This window comes from Pseudorca crassidens, chromosome 1 (genome assembly GCF_039906515.1).
Source record: "Pseudorca crassidens isolate mPseCra1 chromosome 1, mPseCra1.hap1, whole genome shotgun sequence".
Taxonomy (NCBI): Eukaryota; Metazoa; Chordata; class Mammalia; order Artiodactyla; family Delphinidae; genus Pseudorca; species Pseudorca crassidens.
Window position 1 is genome coordinate 145,288,604 of NC_090296.1, and position 19,413 is coordinate 145,308,016.

The 19,413-nt window shown below is 46.9% G+C and overlaps 1 protein-coding gene across 8 annotated transcripts in view; it reads left to right on the forward strand.

Annotated features, from left to right (window-relative positions):
• The window catches only part of SEMA4B (semaphorin 4B), a 91,835-nt gene that overhangs the window by 19,265 nt on the left and 53,157 nt on the right, over positions 1-19,413 (forward strand). For 4 of the 8 annotated variants that reach the window (XM_067696783.1, XM_067696774.1, XM_067696803.1 and 1 more), the window contains one exon: positions 14,004-14,159. The exons of 1 other annotated variant lie outside the window; for it this stretch is intronic. The gene's annotated coding sequence lies outside the window, so the exon portion shown is untranslated. Of the gene's footprint in view, positions 1-1,179; positions 1,494-2,162; positions 2,266-14,003; positions 14,160-19,413 lie in introns of those variants that run through there. 3 more of the 8 variants (XM_067696812.1, XM_067696795.1, XM_067696820.1) reach the window with 2 other exon arrangements.

Genomic DNA, 19,413 nt, shown 5'->3' on the forward strand with positions numbered 1-19,413 from the left:
TTGATTTATAGCATTTCTGTGGTGTAGATACTTCCACCATGGCCAACGTCTAACTACCAACATAATGTCACTGAACACAGAGTTGCATAGTATTTCTACCAGATAGATACAATAACTGTAAATATCCTCAAGAGAAGAAATACTACAGTAAAAAGGAAGTGATGAGTTTTGAGTCTTCTAATATGTTTTATTTAATTGTAAGTTTACATAACTTAATTTTTTAAAGTGGCTATGTTTAATAACTGGCTAACAAAATTCCTGAAAGTTTAACGATTGGTTCTCATGAACCTGTATAAGCTGGCTGCAGCCACCACTGAATTAGCTCACGTGTCCTCATTTGGATCCTGTTATCTTGGACAAATAGCATTCGTGTTTAAGTTCAGGACCTGGCAACTGGACAAGTGCTAAGGGCAGGTTCAACGTACTTCTTAAGGACCGGTACTCGTTCCCCTGGTAACAGTGTCCCTTCCCCCAGGACACAGCCCAAAAGGTGACCTTTTACTTCCCTGGCTCTAAACTGTTTATCATTCTGACCCACCAGTACCTCCCCCAACTTCAGGGCAGACTGTCTCAGGAATGCCTGGGACATGCACGTAGGGCATCATGGCCGGCCACCTGCTGAACCCACGTCAGGTGCTTACAAGGTCAGCCAGATGGCCAGAAGGAGAGCAGAAGGCCTGAGAAGGAGCTGCCAGCTCCTGGGCTCTCAGCCCTATGGCATCTGCGCTGTTGGGCTAGGAATGCCCTTGGCAAATATACCCCATTGGTCCACTGCCCTCCTATGTTTCAAAACCTGGATCCAAACTACCATTTCTCAGTTTAACCTCACTTCTCCCCATTGCTTCTCTACCCCTGCAAATAACAGAGCAATAATGTTGACAAGTACAGGCACTGGGTGCTTGTTCTAGAATTATCCCCCTTAAGCGTCATAACAATCCTATGAAGTAGGTACTATTCTTATCCCAGTTCTGTGAATGAGAAATCCAAGACTTGGGGTGGTGTGCTCATTTGCCCACAGTCATAGGGGAAGGACCTGGTGTTTTTCCTTTCTCCCTCAACTGTCTTCCTTCACGTGGTAGCCTCAGTTCATACATGCTTATTTTGCATTCTTCAACATGTTGCTTCCTCCTAAATGTTCTCAGCCTAGGGACGGTGGTGGAAGCCATGGGTCTGAAAAGATTGCTCAAGGAGACAGTGTGCTGTGAGGATGGAGAAGAGGAGGGGAGGAGGGAGCGGTGATGAGACCCTGATGGGCACCTACACCCGAGGGCCCCTGAGGAAGAGGAGACCCAGAAGGGCTGTCACAGAAAATGTGAGATAGCCAGGGGATGGACCGCAGTGTGGAAGTTACAGAGTGGATGAGGAAAGGAGCACCGAGAGGTGTCCCCTGGATTTTGCCGTCCAGAGACATCCGTGACCTTGGCAGGGGCCGTTCCTCCATTGCTCTGCTGGATGGTGAAGAGGCTGCAGCAGGGAAAGCAGGAACTCAGCAGGTGGGTTGAGGAAAGGCTGGGAGGTAGTAAAGTGGGTCAGCCACTGTAGACCTCTCTTTCAAGATGAAGGAAGCAGCCTGCGCGCTGCGTCGTCCTGGCGCCTCGGCTTCCGCGCCGAGATACCGGGCTCGGGGTCCCTGGCGGGATGGTGTCGCGGTGCCAGGTGACGGCCTGGAAGACGAGCTGGTTTCTACAGGCACCCGTGATCTTTGCCCTTACTTCTCAGATTGTTCGTTTCTAAGAAGACAAGTTTTCAATTTAAAAAGGAGGAGGGAGCCGTGATGGTTGCTGCCTGGTGGCCTCTTTTTCCTCTGACGAGTGGGAGGCAGAGAGCGAGGGGGATGAATAGTCGGGAGCACTAAGGAGGGTGGTGGAGTTTATGACAACCAGTTTGGGAGAATTGTAGAAGGAGGTTGGCAAGAGGTGAGCTGAAGTAGGAAGTAACACATGTGCAGGGGGACAGTCCCCACAGGAGTCCTCGCCCAGCACCACAGACAGGCTTCTTTGTGAATGCTGGTGTGTCTAGCCCTTAAGCTCATTAAGTTCATTCCCCATCAACTTTCTTACTGCTTTGGCCACCAGGAGGGGACAGTCTCTCCCGATACTAAGGACAGTTCACTGTGACTCCCAGTAAGAACGTCATGAGGGTGTTTCTGGATTTCTTTCCAGAAAGTTTACAAGGAGAAGCCAGTTGTCTGTAACCTGGAAAAGGGCTCTCACCAGACATGGAATCAGCCAGCGCCTTGTTCTTGGACTCCCAGCCTCCAGAACTGTAAGAAGTAAACGTTATCTGTTTCAGCCGCCAGTCTGGGGTAATTTGTTACAGCAGCCTGAGCTGACTGGGACAACATGCATAGTAACCCCATGCGCAGAATGAAGAAGTGAGTCGTTTTGCCCAGAACAGAGCAGGACTTCCAGCTCCAGATCAGTGAATTTTCCACTGTGTCACGGGAGGTACTGCAAGGTGCCGTGTTCTCCCGAAGTCTCCCCTCACTTAATTAAATAGAAAATATGTCCTTGGAACTGGCCTCCCTGGACTCAGCATAGATATAGGAATTCATCAGAAGCATTAGCCCTTTTCCTTTGAACCAGATTTACCTCTTCAGTCATTTAAACCTGAGTTTCATTAGGAGATAATTAGGTTTCCTCTCTGATCAATTGGTGGTGGTTACACAGAAGGCCCACCTGGAAAAGTTCTGTGATCAATTAGCCAGGTCTGCCGGGGGCAAGGCAGAGGGAGAGTTAAGACCTGTGCACTAAATATATGCCCAAGATGGTAAGAAGTGGAATCAGTGATAGACATTAGGATTACCTTTGCAAAAAAGCTCAGAAAGGAAAGAGGTGAAAGATTCTACGGAAGTCTAGGTTTTTCAGTCTCCTGGGTGAATAGTTGAGGGTGGTATGCTTGCCGATTGAGAAAGTTTATGTCTATTTGGGGGAGTCAAGGCAAGGGTGTCCAGAAGGGAGAAGCACAAACAACAGCTCTTGGAGTTTGGACACCCCCATCCCCTCCCCCATGCCACTCCCACTCTGCCCCCGACCCCAACCTTGAATTCAGGGTACAGTGAGCAGGGCAGTTACCAAGATTCCTGGGCAAAGTTTCCTCTTGGCACCCAGACCTGAAGAGATCAGAGAGGCCAAGGGTGTGTTGAAATAGCCTGACAGGGTGAATGCTGAGTTTGTCTTCCTGGCAGCGGCAGGCACAGGATGTACCAAGTACAGCCTGGTCCTTTGCTCTAGATACAGATGAATCTAGATTTTGTGGGGCCTGAAGCTTACACAGTTGGGTTGGCTGGGCAGGGGATTCTTTTTAAGAAAATAATACAAAATTAGGTAGACCCCTTGGAAGGGGCCTATGTGAGTGAGGGATCCTGAAGCTTAAGCTTCAGAAAGGGGTATGTGTGGAGAAGAAAATAAAATAGTATGAGGAGATAAAGCATAAGGAAGGGGAGGCTACTCTGGACTGCAGTAGTCAGGAGAGGTTGACTTCTGAGCCGCAAACCAAATGACAAGGATCTGTGCGAAGAGCATTCTCATCAGAAGGAACAGCAAGTGCAAAGGCCCTGAGGCTGAAACGGTCTTGGAATGCTGGGACCAGGAGAAGATCAGTGTGTCTGGCGTATGGTGAGCTAGGGGAGAGGGATGGGTGGTGAGTTCAGAGGAACAGGCAGGGACTGGTTCACATTGGGCCTTGAAGGCCTGGTAAGGACACCATTATTCCAGGATTGGTGGGAGGCTATTGAAAGCTTTTTTTTTTTTCTTCAATATTTATTTATTTGGCTGTGCTGCGTCTTAGTTGTGGCATGCAGGATCTTCATCGCAGCATGCGGAATCTAGTTCCCTGACCAGGGATTGAACCCGGGCCCCCTGCATTGGGAGCACGGAGTCTTAACCACTGGACCACCAGGGAAGTCCCTATTGAAAGCTTTTAAGTGAGGCTAAATATAAAAAGAGCATTATGGTGGTGTGTGGATAACGGCTTGCAGAAAATTCTAAAGAGGGTAGCCAGTGGAAGGTGGAGGTGTGTCAGCAGGACCTGGTCCTTCCAGGTCTGACAGTCAGGGGGACAGCCACTGGGACAGAGGGGTGGTTCCTCCGGTTTCCTCTGAGGCTCCCTCTGACGAGCCTCTCCCAATTACTGTCACTCACATTGACCCCACAGAGCAGTTTGGGAACAAAAGGGCTGCTCTGTATCTGCACTGCTGGACTTCATGGTCTGGACAGCTTCTGAAGTCCTGGGTCGAACCCATGGGATAGAGACAACCTCAAGGTACCCTTAGCAACCTCCAGGGACCTCAGGAGTGAGCACCCTTGTTTCCAGAACATCTGACAGCCACGTTTGGGGTGGAAGGGAAGGACGCCCCCTGAGCACCCCACTGTGGTCTGGCTGGGACAGCGGTGGCCATATGCCCTCTCCTCCGCCTCCAGAAGGCTGATCTCCGTGGGAATCTCTGAGGTGCTCCAACCGTAGAAACATGCCACACAGGGGAAGAGGAAGAAGGAATTGTATTGCTGCAGGTGGCTAATGAATAGGTCTGCCCTGGGGCCAGGAGGGAAGGAAATGTGGAGTGGGAAGAGAATCTTCAAGCCAGGGAAGGAGGGGGGCCGTGGGGGCCTGTGGAGCTGAGCATCAGTGAGTATGGTGTGTGCTTGGGAAGCCTTGGCCTCTCGCAGGTTCCTCCCCTCCCCCACTGAATCTGCAGAGACTAAGGGCCTCCCTGGACAAGGCCAGGACAACATCTTTGCATGCCCTGGAATCTAAGACAAGAAACCAGTGACTTCCCTGGTGGTCCAGTGGTTAAGACTCCACACTTGCACTGCAGGGGGGCACGGGTTCGATCCCTGGTCAGGGAACTAGGATCACGGATGCCCAGTGGCACAGCCAAAAGTAAATAAATAAAATAAAATATTTTTTAAAAATGTTATCTTAAAAATAAAAGACAAGAAGACAATCAATATGGTAGCCTAACTGTTTGGGACTTGGGAATGGGAAGACCCAGGAGGTGAAGAGCTGGTCTCCTGGTGGAGTCTGCTGCTGGAGTGGATTTGGATTTTGGGTTTGATCACCGAGTTTGAGATATCCAAACAAAGGGCTTGGGGCCAGGTCAGAGTGATTCTTAGGGGACCAAGAGGAAAGTGTTTGCCCACAGTTCAAGTAATGAGAGGAGATACAGAGACAGAGAGAGGGAGAGAGGGAGTTAAACTGTAAAAAAGGAGGTAGAAAAACACCTTGATAAACTTGAGAAAATGGTTAATTGGTCATGGGATCCCAGCAGACCTCTCTGAAACGGAACAATAGTTGGGGTGTTGCTGGGGATTCCCAGAAAAAAAACAACCAACCAACCATCAAACAAAGAAACAATGGAAATAAAGATGCAGACGTGAAGAATGGACTTGACATGGGGTGGGGGAAGGGTAGGTAAGTTGGGACGAAATGAGAGAGTGGCATGGACTTATATACACTACCAAATGTAAAATAGATAGCTAGTGAGAAGCAGCCGCATAGCACAGGGAGATCAGAACGGTGCTTGGTGACCACCTAGAGGGGTGGGGTAGGGAGGGTGGGAGGGAGAGGCAAGAGGGAGGAGATATGGGGATATATGTATACGTATAGCCGATTCACTTTGTTATACAGCAGAAACTAACACACCATCGTAAAGTAGTTATACTCCAATAAAGATGTTAAGGGCTTCCCTGGTGGCGCAGTGGTTGAGAGTCCACCTGCCGATGCAGGGGACACGGGTTCATGCCCCGGTCTGGGAAGATCCCACATGCTGCGGAGCGGCTAGGCCCGTGAGCCATGTCCGCTGAGCCAGTGCGTCCGGAGCCTGTGCTCCACAACGGGAGAGGCACAACAGTGAGAGGCCCGCGTACCGCAAAAAAAAAAAAAAAACCTACAATTCAACAACAGAAAAACAAACATCTGATTAAAAAATGGGCGAAGGTGGGACTTCCCTGGTGGCACAGTGGTTAAGAATCCACCTCCCAATGTAGGGGACATGGGTTTGATCCCTGGTCTGGGAAGATCCCACGTGCCGTGGAGCAACTAAGCCCATATGCCATAACTACTGTGCCTGTGCTCTAGAGCCCGCAAGCCACAACTACTGAACCCACATGCCAAAACTACTGAAGCCTACGCACCACAGCTACTGAAGCCCTCGCACCTAGAGCCCGTGCTCCACAACAGGAGAAGCCACCACAATGAGAAGCCCAAGCACCGCAATGAAGAGTATCCCCGTGCTCACCACAACTAAAGAAAGCCCATGAGCAGCAGCAAAGACCCAACGTAGCCAAAAATAAATAAATTATTTTTTTTAAAAAGGTTTCAACCACAAAAGAAAGGGGTGGGGGCGCAAACGACTTGAATAGACATTTCTCCAAATATAGTATGTAAAAGGCCAGTAAGCACATTAAAAAGTTGATCAACATCTCTAATCACTCGGAAAATACAAATTAATACCACTTAACACACATTAGGATGGCTACTATTAAAAAAAGAAGAAAAAAAAATGTGGGTGTGGATGTAGAGAAATTGGAACTCTTTTTTTTCTTCTTTTGGGTGCACCGCATGGCTTGCAGGATCTTAGCTCCTGACCAGGGATGAACCTGGGCCACAGCAGTGAAAGCGCCAAGCCCTAACCACTGGACTGCCAGGGAATTCCCAGAACTCTTTTTTGTTTATTGAGGTATTAGTTGATGTACAGTATTATATAAGTTTCAGGTGTACAACAGTGATTCACAATTTTTAAAGGTTATATTCCATTTATAGTTATTTCAAAATATTGGCCATAGTCTTGTAGCTTATTTATTTTATACATAGTAGTTTGTGCCTCTTAATTCTGTACCCCTATCTTGCCCCCCACTTCCCATTGGTAAGCACTAGATTATTCTCTATATCTGTGAGTCTGTTTCTTTTTGTTATATTCACTAGTTTGTTTTATTTTTTAGATTACACATATAAATGATATCATATAGTATTTGTCTTTCTCTGACTTATTTCACTTAGCGTAATATCCTATAGGTCCACCCATGTTGTTGCAAATGGCAAATTCTCATTCTTTATGGCTGAGTAATATTCCATCGTATATATATACTACATCTTCTTTATCCATTCATCTGTTGATGGACACCTGGGTTGCTTCCATATCTTGGCAATTGTAAATAGTGCTGCCATGAACATTGGGTTGCATGTACTTTTTCAAATTAGTGTTTTCATTTTTTAGGATATATACCTAGGAATGGAATTGCTGGGTCATATGGTAGTTCTGTTTTTAGTTTTTCAAGAAACCTTCATACTGTTTTCCATAGTGACTATACCAATTTACATTCCCACCAACAGCATATGAGGATTCTCTTTTCTCCACATCCTGATATGGAGATGCCATTCTAACAGGTGTGAGGTGATATCTCATTGTGGTTTTAATTTGCATTTCTCTAATGATTAACGATGCTGAACATCTTTTCATGTGCGTGTTGGTCATCTGTATGTCTTCTTTGGAAAAATGTCTATTCAGGTCTTCCACCCGTTTTTCAATCAGGTTGTTTTTTTTTTATGTTGAGTTGTATGAGTTGTTTATATATTTTTGATATTAATCCTTATCAGTCATATCATTTGCAAATATTTTCTCCCATTCTATAGGTTGTCTTTTCAGAAATTGGAACTTTTATGCACTGTTGGTGAGAATGTAAAATGGTACAGGCACTGTTGAAAATAGCATGGCAGTTCCTCAAAAAATAAAAATAGAATTACCATATGACCCAGCAATTCTGCTTCTAGATGGATACCTAAAAGAATTGAAAGCAGTGTTTGAAAGAGATACCCATGTTCATGGCAGCATTAATCACAACAGCCAAAAGATGGAAGCAACCCAAGTGTCTACTAATGGGTGAATGGATAAACAAAATGTGGTTATACATACAAGGGAATGTTATTCAGCCTTTTTTTTTTTTTTTGGTATGCGGGCCTCTCAGTGTTGTGGCCTCCCCCGTTGCGGAGCACAGGCTCCGGACGCGCAGGCTCAGCGGTCATGGCTCACGGGCCCAGCCGCTCCGCGGCATGTGGGATCTTCCCGGACCGGGGCAAGAACCCGTGTCCTCTGCATCGGCAGGCGGACTCTCCACCACTGCACCACCAGGGAAGCCCTATTCAGCCTTAAAAAGAAAGAAAATTCTGACACATGCTACAACATGGATTAACCTTGAGGACATTATGCTAAGTGAAATAAGCCAAACATAATACAGTATGTTTCCACTTATATGGGGTACCTAGCGTAGTCAAATTCATAGACAGGAAATAGAATGGCAGTTGCGGGGGCTGGGGGAATGGAAAGTTATTGTTTAATGGGTACAGAGTTTTGGTTTGGGAAGATGAAAAGAATTCTGGAGATGGATGGTGGTGATGGTTACAAAACAAGGAGGATGTACACCTAGAAATGGTTAAGATGGTAAATTTTATGTTATGTGTATTTTACCACAATTTTTTTAAAAAGTCCCTTCCCACTGCCATTCTGTCCCTGCCACTGGGAATTTCTCACTAGACACATAACTCCTAGGCTGAGGCTCCTGCTATTGTGTTCTGGCCCCTTTTCATTTTCCTGACCTTCTCCCCTGTCTTCTCTCTTTTGGGGGTCCCTTTCCCCAAGTTCTTGTTAACGACCCCTGTAAAGCTGTTTAGCTCCTCATGCGTTTAACCATGCCCTGGCACCTCCCCTTCCTCAACCAAAGTGGCTGATCCAGATATTTTCCAAAACAAAAACTGTTCTCACCCCGCTAAATGCATTGAAAACGTGACCTCCTGAGAAACTGAGTTGTCCAAGTCCACAGCTGAGACTCCATCTTCTCTCCACCAGCTGCCAGGACGTGGGTAGACCTGGGGACCCCAGGAGTGAATTTGTCAGAGTAAAAGCTGCTCTGGGCAGCCTCTTGGCAGCCTGCTAACAGCCCCTGCTGGCAACATTCCATCTGTCTGAGCATCACAGATCAAGCCTCAGAAGTTCAGGGCCTGAGGAGAAAGCAGAGAATGATGATGGCAAAGAGGGATCCCCAAACCCAGGCCAGGTGATCTCAGTGCAGGATGCAGAGGTGCTTGGGGACCACAGTTGCAGGGGTGACAGGAGATGATGGAGGACTAGACCTCGAGAAAGTCTACACCTGCGTGTGTGTGTATGTCTGTGTCTGTGTGTGTGTGTGCGCCCATGTGTGTAGACATCCCTGGAGAGGTCTTGGGGGTGGCGAAGATTAAAGGAAAGACCGGGAGCTCTCCCAGTGGGTGAATATGACAAAATCCTGCAGGGAAACAGACAATGCATTTCCAGGCATAGATCTCCAAAGCAGAAGCAGGAGAGGGCCCCTGAGAAGTCTTCAGAACAAAAACCGCCACTTGATAAGTGCTTACCAAGTCCAGGCGCTAAACACTGATAGCGGCTTCAGTTACTCCTGCTACATGCCAGGCAGGCCCTGTTCTAAGCCAGCTGTCTAATAAACATACAGTGCCAGCACATATATAATTTAAAATATTCTAGTAGCTGCATTTTATTTTATTTACTGTTTAAGAAATACAAACAGGGGACTTCCCTGGTGGCACTGGATAAGACTGCACACTCTCAATGCAAGGGGGCCTGGGTTCAATCCCTGGTCAGGGAACTAGATCCCACATGCATGCTGCGACTAAGGGTTCACATGCCGCAACTAAGTAGCCAGCGAGCCGCAACTAAGGAGCCTGCCTGCCGCAACTAAGACCTGATGCAACCAAAAGTAAATAAATAAATAAATAAGAAATACAAACAGAAATTAGTAATATGTATACCTAATGTACACATGGGTGATACCCAAGGGGAAAATTAGTAACTGCTCTGTATTTTAAAAAGTTTTTTTTAAGTGAAATTAACTGTAAAATATATTCTATTTAATCTAAAAGATGCAAAATATTAATTATCAGTGAGATGTTTCACACTCTCTTTTCTTATTAAGTCTTCAAAATCCGACGTGAATTTACACTTAACGGCACATCACAGTTTGAAGGAGCCACATTTCAGGTGCTCAACGGGTGCAGCTGGCTGATGGCTACTCTACTAGACAGAGTAGTTTAGATATATTAATTCTCAATATATGTACTTTAGATACATTAATGCACTGAGTCCCCATCATCATGCTTTTGTAATCCTCATTTTACAGAGGGCAGAAGCACTTTGCCCAAGGCCACCCAGGAGGAAGGTGGCTGAGCCAGGACCTGAACCACCAAGCTCAGCAAGTGTGGGCTGGGGATCTGGTCTCCTAACCGCTGTGCTGTGCTGTCACCATTACGTGTCTCATCTCCCTTAGGACTTAAAGAAAAAGGCTGTCTGCTCTTATTCTCTCTGCTTTACAGAGTGGGAACTGAGGATAAGAGAGCCTAAATGGTCTTGCCCTGTAGGTGGTCCCAGTGGGATCTGAATCTACCTGGAGCGAAAACTTGGGAGACATCACCTCACACTGCAGTGCATTCCAGGGAAGGAAAGGGTGTGGCTACCTGCATCCCACACTGAAGGTTAAATCCGCTTTGAAAAGTTCAAAGGAGGGACTTTCCTGGAAGTCCAGTGGTTAAGACTCTGCGCTTCTACTGCAGGGGGCATAGGTTTGATCCCTAGTCGAGGAAATACAATCCCACATGCTGTGCAGCACAGCGGGGGGGGGGGGGGGGGGGGGGAAAGTAATTCCTGAACCTGTGCGTTTCTCATGACCAGCGATAACCTTCAGTGTGAAAATTTGAAAAGCCAAGAGCTTGTATTATTGCCATATCAAAGTGCCAGAGACTGGGTGGCTTAAACAACAGAAATTTATTTTCTTATGGTTCTGGAGGCTAGAAGTCCAAGATCAAGGTGTTGGCAGGGTTGGCTCCTCCTGAGGCTTCTGGGTTTGCAGATGGCCATTTTCTCCCTGGGCTTCCCTCTATGAGCATCTGTGTCCTAATCTCCTCTTCTTATAAGGACACCAGTCATATTGGATTAGGGCTCACCCTAATGACCTCATTTTCACTTAATTACCTCTTTAAAAGTCCTGTCTCCAAATACAGACACATTCTGAGGTACGGGGGGTTAGGACTTCAACATACAGATTTGAGGGACACTATTCAGCCCATAACACATGTGTTATATTTCTGTGATTACCAAAGCAACATATGTTCACCATATAACATATGCAGAGATTAAGACACTAAGGTAATAATCTCTGCAAAGATCATTCTTTTTCGTAGTTTTTTGTAAAGTATATAAAGTGAAAGTGAAAGCCTACCCCTTTGTCTCCATTTCTACCCCCTCCTCCCCAAAGAGCATGACTGTAATAATGAGGGGCACATCTCACACCTTTTCTGGGCTTGTACAAGCTGCTGCCAGGAATGGCCTTATCCGAGCATCCCTACCTGGTCATGCCATGTTCTACATGGTCACCTGTTCCTGGAGAAAACATCCCTTGTGCTGGAGGGTGCTGTGGGTTAAATCTTTGTTCGCATTCACAATGATTCTATAATTGTATTGTAGGAGGTATACAAACTGTTCATTATTAGAGGTTAGATTTAAAAGGAAATTGTATAAAGAAGGCATATGAGGATAAGGGAGACCTGTCGGAATAGCTTCCGTAAGGCACTGAAATGTTTTGTTTTTAAGGGTGTGACTGGGATTTTTTTTTTTTAATTTTTATTGGAGTATAGTTGATTTACAATGTTGTGTTAGTTTCTGGCACTGAAATGTTGACTGTGCTTGACCTTAGGTATAGGGGGCAGTATATTATTTTTCCTTACTCCTTCTTCCTACTTAGCTGGATTTTCTACATTTTCTTAAATGAGTTTATATTACTTTTTATAATGGAGGAAATAAACAACTGTAATAGAATACTGCCAGGGAGAACAATGAAAAGGAGCTTTTAGTTCTCTTCAGAGCAAGGAGATGAAAGAAAGAGCAGGCCTGCTGCTAGATGCTGGGGGCGGAATGCTGGAAGGTGGGAACTCATCAGGCGATGGGGCCTTTGCCTTTCAGACCTGGAGGAGAAGTGTGTGTGTGAGTGAGTACCGTCGGGGAGGAACTAGCTCTTAGCTAGTCCAAGGTGGGTTAGAGAGTTTGTAAATGAGCTCCTGGCTCCTTGAAATAATGTTCTTTGGCCTGGACTCATTATATCCCCATCACTGGGCAATGGGACTCTGAGTCACTGCCTGTGGTTTTTGAGATATTACAACAGAAAATGAGCTGGAAGTTTGGAGAGGGTCAAAAGGCCATTCCCGATATTAAAAGGAAAGAACGTGGAGACTTCAAACGTTGAGTCAGAGGGCTGAGCAGGAATAAAGAGGTGATTTGGCAAGCCCCAGAAAAGGAAGCAATGATTCCTGAGAGCCAGAATGGGTTCACCAGCCTCAGCTCCACAGCACCCTTGGCTTGAAATGCTAGATGCACATATCCTTGGGTTCAGCAGGTCTCCAAATAGACTTCTTGTTGTAGTCTTGTAGTGGAGAGGGAGAAGTACAGGGTAGATACCAGTATAAATCAGTCGGACGGTAGCAGATTGAATTATCAGAGGCCCCAAATCAGTGGACTGATTGATGTCAAGGTCTGTGTTGAAAAGCTCTGGGGACTTCCATGGGGGTCCAGTGGTTAAGACTCCGAGCTTCCACTGCAGGGGGTGCATGCTGCGAGGTGCGGCCAAAAAAAAAGCCTCTGTCCTGTTCAACATTTTTAATCAATTGCTAGGGATTGGGGTACAGCAGAAACCAAAAAAGACACACCCCTGCCCTCATGGAGTTTATAAACTGGTATAATCCATTCGTTTATTAAGGAAAATTTGTTTTTGTTTTAAGGAAATACAACCACTTCTTTGACCTCATTGAGAGACGTATATGTAGCTCATGTAGCTATGCATTCGTAGTTTACAGGACTTTGCTGCCCAACAGGTGAGACAGGTCACAAATCTCTGCACTCAGGCAGAGCCTGCAATGCCCTAGAGCAGTGTGACTGGGCAGCGTGTCCATGCAGGTGAGACACAAGCCACTCCCCCAGGCGCAGCCCCGAGCTGAGGCTACTCTTTCACTCACTGCAGGAGACCCCACTGCCTGTGCACTCAGCAGCCATTCCTCACCCCTTCCTTTCTAAAAATGCCACCATCCTCCTGCCTCTGGTTTCCACCTCTCTTCCTTGTATCCATATGCCTCAGTGAACGTTGCCCCCACCCCAGGAATGACCCCATTGACCTAAGGAGAATCCTATGCCCCTTGAGGTGATTGGTTCAGGAAAGGACATGTGACCCAATCTGACCAATGTCCTGAGGGGAAGTCCAGGGAAAGGGGGAGGGTGACTTCTGGGAAGTTTTCTCCCTCTTAAGAGAAAGCCACAGTGTACCAGTTAGGAATGTGTTCATCAGCAAGTAAGAGAACACACCCCCCTCTGCCCACACCCTGACAAATAATAATTTAAGAGTGAAGATATTTAATGAGCTGTGTACAAACTCTGGAGGTAGGTGGTTCCTGGTGTTGGTTTAGTGGCTCCAATAATATTAGGATCAACATCTCTGTGACTGTCTTTTTCTTTCATTTATGGTGTCAAGAAGGCTGCCACTCCAGCCATTCTGTTCATGTTAAGGCAGGAAGAAAGGGGCTATACCAGTGACACCTGTGCTTTTTCTGACCGAATCTTTCCCAGAAATTTCCTCGTACTCTCCCACTTTCGTCTCATTGGGCAGGACTATGTCCCATGGCTGCTCCTCACTGCAAAGCAAACTGGGAAAGTCAGTTTTTAGCCCTTCTTGTCCAAAGAAGAAACAGGATGGGAATTCCCTGGCGGTGCAGTGGTTAGGACTCGGTGCTTCCACTGCAGGGGGCCCGGGTTCGATCCCTGGTCAGGGAACTAAGATCCCACAAGCTGCACGGCGAGACCAAAAAAACAAACAAAAATAAAGAAGAAACAGGAAAGGGAGAAGGGGGTTGGAAAGTGGAACTGGGTTAGCTACAAACAGAAAGTGACAAACCTAATTTCTGAACATCTCAATGTCTAGAACTGCTGCTGCCATCTTGGTTCCAGCCTGAGCAGGAAGCAAGCACTAAAAAGGCCAGAGCAGAGAGATGGAAAAAACCCTGCATCCAAGGTCAACAACCCAAATGGAAAGTGAGAAAAGTAGGTGAAGACAAAGTTCACAGAAAAGGAAAAACAAGTAAGTAGCCCTTAAGCACAGGAAAAAATGCTCAACTTAACTCATAGTAAGAGCAATTAAAATTGAAATAAGACTGTTATACCACTTTTCACCTATCAGATTGGCAAAAATCCAAATGTTTGACAATACATTCTGTTGGTAGGGCTGTGAGGAAGCAGGGACTCTCATGCATGAAGGGCAAAATGGCACAATCTCCTGTGTCAGGGAAGGAGTGAACAAAGGAACACATGAACTGGGGTCTTTATGTCCTCACTGAGATGCTGTATCAGCTTACCTGGAAACCACCCTCTCGTGGGACTTCCTATTAAATGACACAATAAATGTCCTCACTGATTAAACCAGCTTGAGTACGGTTTCTGTTACCTAGAGCCAAAACTATCCCAAATGATGCCCTGCCCCCCACCCTGAGCCCAGGAGCAAAGTTGTTCTGTCCAGAAGCCAGATCACAGAGTCTAATTGGGTCATTCAGGGACTGGCCAAATCCAAACAGGTACAGGTCCAAATGCTGAGGTCATCAATGACAGCAAAATCCCCCCCAGAGAAAGGGCCACAAGCTGTTCCAAAAACGGTGGGTGGGCAACTGCCTAGGGTAATATACAATCCTTACGGTCTTGAGAGGGGGCTGCAGCCTGAGTGGTTAAAAGGCCTGGTGGAGGGGCTTCCCTGGTGGCGCAGTGGTTGAGAGTCCGCCTGCCGATGCAGGGGACGCGGGTGCGTGCCCCGGTCTGGGAGGATCCCACATGCCGCGAAGCGGCTGGGCCCGTGAGCCATGGCCGCTGAGCCTGCGCGTCCAGAGCCTGTGCTCTGCAACGGAAGAGGCCACAACAGTGAGAGGCTCACGTACCACAAAAAAAAAAAAAAAAGGCCTGGTGGAATCCAATGTAGAGATGATCCTAAAAAGTTGGAACTTGGGGTGATAAGATGACTGCCTTGGGCTTTCTTGATCTGATGTCTTCAGCTGTTTGGTTCATCTGATTGTCTTTATTTGAATTTCTTATTCACTGAGCAACTTTCTAGTTCCTGCGGATTTCCAAACTGTGTGGCAATTCTATACCCAACTAAAATGAATCAATTAGCATTTGCTTTGTCTTTTGAAAAATTACTAGTGAAGAATGGACAGACCCAGTGGAATCTCTCAATCCTCTCGCACCCAATATTCCTCACTAATGACCTTCCTGGTCTGAGATGTGGTTAAAACAGTTGACTCCTGCCCTCAAGCTACACCACTTCATGTATTGCATTTCATAACCCCTGACCTCTATACTGAACCCAATGACTGGAACAAACTTCCAGGCTATTCACAGTCAGAGTGCATGGCTACCACCTGTAGTGTACTACAGCCCCATCCATGTATAGGCCTGCATCAGTCCTGCCCAAGTATTCACTGCCATGAGAATACCTGGCTTCTGGGATTGGGAGACTTCATGACTCTGGGGATCCAAAGAACTTGGTTGGCTCCCTTCTAGGAGGGAGGCAGGACAAAGGCATAATCAGTAGAACCTCACCGAGGTTGTACTGGCAAGGGGTATTCTGATGCCCCTAGGAATAGCCTTGGGTTGGCTAGAGGCAGTAAGAGGTGTACATGTGGGCCAGGTATCCCTGGTAGTGGTTCATGTTTGACCATATGGCAGCCCAATGATAGGAGCAGGAGGGTGGGAAGGAGTATGGGGTCTTTGGCAAGGATGGAACAGTGAGAGGAGGTGCCAGGTAGGCCACCATGCCTTGGAGGCATAATGGTTGTATCTCCAAAGTTGTGTAGATGCTGGCCTCCTTCTTGACAAATATTCAGTCCCAGAAGGCCTCAGTCTTCGGGCCTGGCATTCTTCCAGACTCCTCTCAGACCATATTTCCAGCAAGTGTCCTGCCATCAGCCTTCCACCCACTCTGATTACTGCTCTCAGCACATTTATGTTTAGTTTATACCCTGCTGTTAGTTTGTGATTGTTTGCAAGTTGTGTCATGTGTGTATATCCTGTCTAAGGTGGATACAGCCCCTGAGATCAGGATCTGTCTTGTAGTTTTTTTTTCAATCTCCATTCTCCTCCTCCACAAACACTACCACCAGCAACAACAATGAGCACCTAATACAGGGCATTACGTATTGTAGACAAAAATGCTTGTAAATAAGGTAATATCACCAATGCTCAGAGGTTTGCCCCCATTGCAGACAAACACTATGCAGGTGAAAAGCTGAGTTTTCAAAGCTGAGAAATGTGTAGAGAGGAGCTCTTTACTCTCACAGATTATTTAATGAATGAGGTATCCACTTGCCCTGACAGGGCTGTGAGAATCACAAAAGAAGTGGAAGGCATGTTCCATAACCTCACGGAACATATTAACCTGGGAAGACTCTTCACAGAGCTGGAAAATACCTAAAACAACAATTTTCAGACATCCCATCCTCCTGCTTTAGCAGATAAACGTAAAAGAAATTAGAGTCAGAAAAATTTGCTTTGGCTTTGGAAAATCTGAAATAGCTTTTTCTGGAAGTCTTACTATGAGTTTCCTTGAGATGTCAACCTAACTTATGTGATTTGTGTTCTCAGCTTTTCAGAAATGTATTTCCTTTTTTAAAACTTCCCTAAAGTAAAGTAAAAGTGTAAATATGTCGTAGTCCGGGAAGACCAAGGTGCTGACTGTCTCCTGGCCACGAGGGGGCATGGTCTCCCTAGTTCTGAGCTCAGGAGCCGACTATGGTGACCCCAGCTGTGCCCAGGCTCAGCCTAGCTGGGACTTCAAGCCCCTCCCTGTAGCCCAGGTCAGGGGCTCAATGGACACCAGACCTCTTCTTTTTGGGCAGCTCCTGCAGCGGGTACATCTGGGGTGCGGAAGGCGACGAGCAGTCAGGCTGGGAGGAGATCATGTTTAAATTACAGACTGGGCAGGAGTGATGTGCTGGCAGCTTCACCCAGGAGCCAGAAGGGCGGTGGTGTCTGGGGCATGACCTTGGGTAGCTGGGTTGCTGGTTAGGGTGTTGAGCAGAGCCTGGCTGGCGAGGCTGAGAGAGCATGCGTGTGGCAACCACAACAGAGGTGGGGGCCCCACGGGGCCTGTGAGATCCACTGTCCTGCCTGGCCAGCTCCTACGAGCCCTGCCAGAATTGGGACTGTGTGGTGTGGCCCAGGCCAAGTCCACACTTTTCAGCAAGGTCCTCTGCGGTCTGGCTTCAATCTGCCTTCCTCAACATTGCCTTCTCTAAAAGTAGCTCTTCTCCTGCCAAGCTGAATGACCTGCTCTTCCCCCAAATGACTTGCACTTTACTTCACTCACGTATTCATTCACTTATGCATACCATGCAATAAACATGTATTGAGGAACTTCCCTGGTGGTCCAATAGTTAAGACTCCGCGCTCCAAATGCAGGGGACCCGGGTTCCATCCCTGGTCAGGGAACTAGATCCCGCATGCCGCAACTCAAAAAAAAAAGAGATCCCACGTGCCGCAACTAAGACCTGGTGCAGCCAAATAAATAAATAAATATTAAAAACAAAAACAGGGACTTCCCTGGTGGTCCATTGGTAAAGAATCTGCCTTCCAATGCAGGGGACACGGGTTTGATCCCTGGTTGGGGAACTAAGATCCCACATGCCATGGGGCAACTAAGCCTGCACAACACAACTACAGAGCCCACGCGCTCTGGAGCCTGTGCGCCACAACTAGAGAGAGAAAGCCTGCACGCCACAACTAGAGAGAAGCCCAAAAAGATCCTGCATGCCTCAATGAAGACCCCGTGTGCCACAGCTAAGACCCGACGCAGCCAAAAGCATAAAGAAAATAAATAAAATAATTTTTTTTAAAAAAAGATAGGATCTTTACATGTATTACCTCATTTATTCCTATTTTAAAAAAAAAAAACAAAAACAGGACTTCCCTGGTGGCTCAGTGGTTAAGAATCTGCCTGCCAATGTAGGGGACATGGATTCGAGTCCTGGTCTGGGAAGGTCCCGCTGAGCAACTAAGCCCGTGAGCCACAACTACTGAGCCTGCATGCCACAACTACTGAAGCCCGCACACCTAGAGCCTGTGCTCCACAACAAGAGAAGCTACCGCATTGAGAAGCCCATGCACTGCAGTGAAGAGTAGCCCCCGTTCGCACCTAGAGAAACCCCACGCGCAGCAACAAAGACCCAACGCAGCCAAAAATAAATAAATTTATTAAAACAAACAAGCAAAAACAAAAAACAAAACGTACTGAGTGCCCGCTGTAGCCAGGCACCATGGAGATACAAGACAATGCGCCTTCACGGACAAGAGTCTTATGCCTCCATATCTTTGTTCATGCTTTTCTCCCCCTCACTCTCTGCCTGGCCAGATTTTACCATCCCTCAGTGACTTCCTACAACCTCCCCAGCTCCAGGAAGTCCCTTCTGATTACTCCAAAGTGAGGGAAAGTACTTAGTCTGTCCCATTCACTGTTATATCCTGAATGCCTAATACTGTCCCTGGCTAGGGGCTCAGTAAGTGTTTGTTGATTTGAATGAATCAGGTAATCTTGTTTGTCTCTGCCGTCACAGCCCAGGTTGCCTAAAACTTTCACTTGGCAAGTCATCAAGTCCTGCCTGTGACATCTCTCCTACTGAACTGCTGTGTTTATTACCACACAATGCTTGGTGGCTGGGTTAGGCAGGGCTCTTAACTCCCAAGGTATGGGAAGGAGCTTATTGGCTCATTGAAACACACCACCAGCAGATGGGCAGGAAGGGTTGAGCCTGCCTTAGGGACGACAGGAATCTGAGATTATCATGTCAGGACACCCTGCTACTCATCATGGCTTCTCTCTTTGAGGTCTTCATCCCCTGTTTTTTGCAAACAGGCTTTCTGCATCCAGAAAATCGCTGTCGTTAGTCCGGATTTATATCCTTCGAGCTCACCAGTCCAAGAGGAACAGGATTTTCCTCTCCAGCTCCAATTTTGAAATTCTGGTAAAAGCTCTGATAGCCTTGTTTTTCTGGATCACATACCCTTCTCCTGGACCAATCACTGTGACCAGGGGCAGTGATGTAGACTGATTGGCAGCCCTTACATGAATGGCTGAGTTGGACCAGAGAAAGAGCAGTTTATCCCCCAAAAGATGATTGAGAGAAACAGGCATGGCCCTTGGGAAGAGCTGGGACCACCACCCTGATGTGTATCTACAACAATGGTGGTACCTATGTTTTCATGTATATTCCCTGTTATTGGGGGTAAGAAGCATTTACTGATACAAGAACTTGAAAAATATTGGCTTATTTATAGGAAAAGGAGTTTAGTGTTTT